Source organism: Zeus faber (genome assembly GCF_960531495.2).
Source record: "Zeus faber genome assembly, chromosome: 2".
Lineage (NCBI taxonomy): Eukaryota > Metazoa > Chordata > Actinopteri > Zeiformes > Zeidae > Zeus > Zeus faber.
The window spans coordinates 31,871,817-31,877,441 of NC_137189.1; the positions used below are offsets into that span (position 1 = coordinate 31,871,817).

General features: G+C 42.7%; 1 protein-coding gene across 1 annotated transcript in view; it reads left to right on the forward strand.

Moving 5' to 3' along the window:
• The window catches only part of LOC307247948 (sodium/potassium-transporting ATPase subunit beta-233-like), a 9,452-nt gene extending 8,419 nt beyond the window's left edge, over positions 1-1,033 (forward strand). The window contains exon 6 of the mRNA XM_080024107.1: positions 1-1,033. This exon is cut by the window's left edge and continues 686 nt beyond it. The gene's annotated coding sequence lies outside the window, so the exon portion shown is untranslated.
• Positions 1,034-5,625: the final 4,592 nt, after the last annotated feature.

A 5,625-nucleotide genomic window follows, 5' to 3' on the forward strand; every position in this document is an offset into this window, starting at 1 on the left:
TTTATTCTACTGTAAATGAGAATATTCCACGAGCCATGGGACGTTGTTCATTTCTGTAAATTGTTATTTCACCACCGATTTGTAGAGAGCAGTGTTGTTTTTTCTGTCCCCTCCGTATATTGCTGCCTTGTGTGGTTTCGATATATATTTTTGGAGTGAACAATGCAGTAGTCTCATACTTTTTGGTCCTTTCCAAGCCATGTCGTGACTCGTTTTTTCTCATGTGAGCAAGCTTTAGCAGTTCAAGATGTGTATATACGTATATATATATAAATGTATACTTAATGATTTGAAGAAGAAAAAATATTTTGACACGGTACGCTCTGATCTGTGTGAGGAAAAAGGCTGCACTCCAGGGAATTTCTGTTTTGTTCTGTTTTTTCCTTCTGTCTTTTAACGTTTGATCATGGGAGAATATTTTTACTCTGCTTTTCTCAAAATTTTTTCGTTTTTTTCCCCCCCTTCTCTTTTCAATCACTTAAATGTGGGATAGGGATTTTTATTAACTTTGACTATTGCTTTTAATTCAGATTTCTGTTTTTTCTTTTTTCTTCTTTTTTTTTTTTTTTTTTTTATTTGCCTTGAATGTAGATTTGTGTGTCCAGCCCGTTAGACACTCGAGCCCTCTGTCGGGGCCACGGTGCTAACTTAGCTTTAAAAAAATACAAAACATGAAACTGATTGTCGTCTTTTTGCTGGATACATCACGGCATTGTGGTGCAACTCTCTGAATGTTTTTTGGTTTTTTTTTTTTTTGGTTTTTTTTTTAAGCCATTTAACATGGTGAAATCAATTTTATATTTATGCAGTTGTATTTTTTTTTCTTTGCAGAAAAGTGTAATGTATAAATACAATACCAAAGTCTTTGAGGAGGATCTTTGTCAGAAGCAATGCAGTACTCTGTGTTTTTAGAATCTCGTCGATGTTAAGTGCTAAAGTCAATGTCTAACATCAGTCAAGTTTTCAGGAGTTCACCCACTCTTGTCATTTATTTAATCAGTAACAAACAAACTGAAATAAAATGAAAGAAATTACAAAATCTCTATTGGTCCATTTCATTTGTGTTTTTCTGAAAATTAGCTCATCAAGTTGGGTAGAAGACTCTTCTGTTCAGAAACAACCGACCCATTCTGCCTCTATAAAGTTCATTTTGTGTCCAGACCCATGTATGAGCCTTTGTATCCAACAATCATGGCAATCATTTCAAAATACCATACAATATTTGGGTCATACTCAGTAATGGATGGTGACCCTGTGCAGTCATGGATGGCACACTGGTCTATAAGGAGTAGCAGAGTATTTTACAACTGGTACAAAGTAAACGTTTAGTTAGATCACAATGTTTAAAACGCCGGGAACAACATACCACGAGTTAACTTTTCACTGCCCGTCACAAAAGGAATGTTTAATTCTCTGTTCTTCCAGGAGAAATGGTTATGTTTTGAAAGAGATGGGTGGATATATATTTATTCCTGTGAGAATAGGGGGAAAGACAATCTACCGAGCCACAATCACAATATCGCACCAGAATCACCAATCCAGCAAACAACCTGAGTCGTCTCGGCAAAAGGGAAACGTAAGGCCAAAAGCAATTTTCTTGCGCGGCAGCAGTGATTGTAGTCTCAGTCCTTAAGCGCCAAGTGATCAGCCCTAGTCTTATTGGTCAGATATAGATATGGATGTCTCGTAGAGCTGGAGTGAACTTTTTTGAAGTACAGTGCTCTTAACCTGACGATTAAGGTTATCTCATCATAATCAATAACATCCTTTTCTTTTTCACACAGCACTCCATCATTTCCTCTGTTCCAGAGCCGGCGGACTTGTTCCTTCTGAGGATCTCCCTGTATTGTCTCCACACGCTGGTCCTGCGGTGAGTCTCACCTTCCTGTTCTTTCTGTCCGTTCTCATTTTACCATTGGCGCTCATGAATGACCATTCTGTTGCGGCTGCCGCTCTGCTGGGAAGCAGGGGCAGTGCCGTGACCCAACGTTCTTTCGGCACATTTTCAAGCCCCTGTTTGTGCCGCTCCTGAGCCGGTGGTTTGCAGAGGCAATGGCTCTGTAATTACGGGAGCAAGCGGCCAGACCTGGTCCAGCGGCCCAGAGTGTGGTTTTGTTACGCCTCTCATGAAGTATCAGGATGCCGGCCGTCACAGGAGCGCAGGGTATCGGGTCTCCGTGCAGGAGAAGGTGGGGGTTCTCCGGACAGAGGTGTCCACAGACTGACCGCTGCTGGACCTCATTTCCTAGGCAGGCCTGTGAGGGTGAACTTGGAACTGGAAGCAAGGCTTTGGGGCATCTGCTCCCTCCAAACAGCACGGTCTCAACTTACATGCATCCTGAAGACTGTGTGTCTGGCTGTGGTCTACTGCTCAGCCACACCATTTCAGAAGCTTGTTCCACATAAGGGTCAAACGTGCCATGTGTCTGAACCTAGATGGCCAGATGCGGTAGATTCATAGGCAGATGTTCATTCCAGGAGAGAAATGTAATAAGAGCATGAACCGCCATCAGCCCAGGGAAAAAACACAGACCCTTAGGCAGCATTGGTCTAACAGTGGTCTAATGACAGCAGTGACATCTGGGACGTAGAGTAGAGAGGAACGGAAGTCCGGCATGGGGCTGTGGCTCTACATCGCAGTGCAGCAAGGAAAGGAAATACCATGTTTCAGAAGCCCTGCAGACATGGGTGTGGACGTACATACACTACCCTGTGGACAGGCCTACCCATGCTAAACAAACAAACACACACACCCCTGAGCCAGATCACCTTGCGGCAGGACGTCGGCCTGACATGACTTATTCAGCGGCAGTAACAGTCCTGCAGAGCCACCGGCCACAGATACTTGATCCCCAGAGGCACATCTGTGCCACTCCACCAGTCGACTCACAACACACCTCCATTTCCCGGCCATGATCACCATCTTATATTTGCATGATTACAAATTAAATGCTAGAATATCTGGGCCCTTTTTCCTATTTCTGTGGCTCTTGGCTCTTTGTCTCCCAGTAAACACATGGACTCTCCTAAAATAATGCTTTTAGACCTTATTTAAAGACCTTGACAAGCAAATTTGATATATTGTGTACGGTCTGAAACAATTGACATTTACACGGATTGAATTAATATTTTATATTAGATTCTTGGCCACACCCACTGCACACAGGAACTGGAGGGAGGTTCCGCTGGGAAATGGAGAGCTGGACTTAAAATACACCTCTGCTAGATACAGAATCTACAGCGCAGCTTTGACTTTTGGCCAACAAGTAATTGTCGGTTTGGAGCGATACTAGTGTTGATCGTGCAACATTGCATTTGTGTTTACAGAAAGGAACCTGTTGTAAAAAGCTAAATGGATATCCAAAATGCAACCAGTGCAGCCACGAACAGCAGCTCTCTTAAGGACTTAACTATCCACCACCTTTTTTTCCCTCCTCGCTCCTATTCGTCGGATTCCCACTGACATGTTAAATTCCAGACTGGGCCCTCGGTGCCTGTGAGTCATTTCCATCCTTTACTCCAAGTGACGGAGGATGAGAGGGACGGCACATGGACAGACAGAAGTATACACCGATCAGCCACAACATTAAAACCACCACTGGTAACCACTAATATTGTGTGGCCAAAACACCGGCTATCACCGGGTGCGTTGCATTACATTTCACTGCATATATGTATGGAAGTATGTATATGTATGTGACAAATAAAAATCTTGAATCTTGAATCTTGAACAGCTCTGACCGTCTCTCCGGCGGCATCTCCCTTTCTCTTCCTCCCTCTTTGGGGCCCTCAGCTCAGGCGGGTCATTGAGATAACGGGCTGATGGACGCTGCCCGGGATACAAGATGGTAACAAGGTCTCTACAGGTGGTCAGAGCGAATAGTTCAAACGTTAAAGCTCAAAGCCGAATCCCAAGTTCAAGTTCAAGTTCAAGTTCAAGTTCAAGTTCAAGAGATTATTTGTCACATACATACACATACGGTCGTGCATATATGCAGTGAAATGTCATGACACACGATGATTACGCACAAGCTCAAACCCCCACCTACTATATAATATGATGACATCATCAGCGTACACATGAACTTCCACGTTTTACAATCCATCTCTTGTTTTGTCGGCCATCCTGACCACTCTCTTTCAGTTTGGTTACAATTCGACTGAAAAACCAAAGAAGAGACCTTTTAGGAGGTGACTGGAGGGAGAGATTGAAAGAGAGATAAAAAGAGGGAGAGAGAGAAAGCAGTGAAGAGACAACCAGGATAACACTTTGTACCTCAGCGGGTGAATGTGGTACCCTGCTAAAGTGACTCAATTCAATACTTTTAGCAAAGTACCCATTCCAAAAACACTTAGTATATATAGAATACCTATAGAAAGACGTAGGATGCATTATAGTTTTCAAATTCCTATTGAAATTGTGCCAAAATATCCTGGAATTCCTATAGAATTCCTGCAGGATTCCTATAGGAATTCCAATAGCAACCAAAACCTATTGGATCTCATAGAAATCTCTACAGAACACTATAGGATTTTCTGGGATGGCCTAGGAATTAGAAAGTTGTTTTTTTTAAATTAAAAAAAAAAATTAATTTTTTTTTTTTAATTTAAATAAACCTGATAATCAACACAAAGGGGAGAAGGAAACCCTTCTCCATCTACCATGGTACACGGAGATTGGTTTCCATGGTCATCATGGTGTAAAGACAGAGAGAGGAATAGTGAAAGTCCTGTGTTTCACGGCCCTACTGTACAGCACAAGAGCTTCTGTGTCGGCTGCAGGAGACAAACAAGCCTCCATTGTGTCGCTGTAACTTAAAGCAGCTCTCCAGTATAAGGAGACTCGGCGGGCGAGTTAGCAAGAGAGAAAGGGGGGGGGGGGCAGATAGAAGGAGACCTTGAGGAAAGAAGAAAGATGGGAAGGCACCACACAGGCCGAGAAAAACAAGACCTCTAGTCTATATATACAGTATATATACACCTCTGCTCTGTATAACCGTGTTATTTTAAATCTTCTTTATTTTTCTTTCTTTCTTGGATACTTGTAAACTATTACTGTTCCTGTCACAGAAGAATAATGGGGTTCATCCGCATCAATAGCCAGAGCTCCGCCAATGTCACTTTTGAAAAATAACGCTCTCCCTGCAGCCAGAGAAATGTCTCTCTCTCTCTCTCTCTCTCTCTCTCTCCCTCTCTGACAGACATGTCAGTGACAGACTCCTAGGCCCCAAATGGAGACCTGTATACCCTAGATAAAATAGTTGGGTTTCTAGACACGACATTTGGGAAATCTGTTAAAGTCACGGATCATTTCCGTGATTCCTGAAAGTTTATTAAAATAGTGGCCTTGTTGAGGAAGTCAGCAGGGGCAGTGTTTGATGACAAAAAGAGGTACCGGCTAAAGAAATACTTAGGTATTAGGATGGCTGTTTTTCACAGGGTGTTTTCTCTCCTTTTGCTGGTTTTCTCGACTGGTTCCCTCTTCTCTCCCGCACTTACTCCTATGCACAAGCTCAGAATTGGCTCTTTAAATATCAACAGTGGGAGAAAGCAGCAGATTCCGCTCTGGTTGTGGAATTAATTCAGCATAAGAGGTTAGATGTGATATTTCTGCAGAGAGACAGT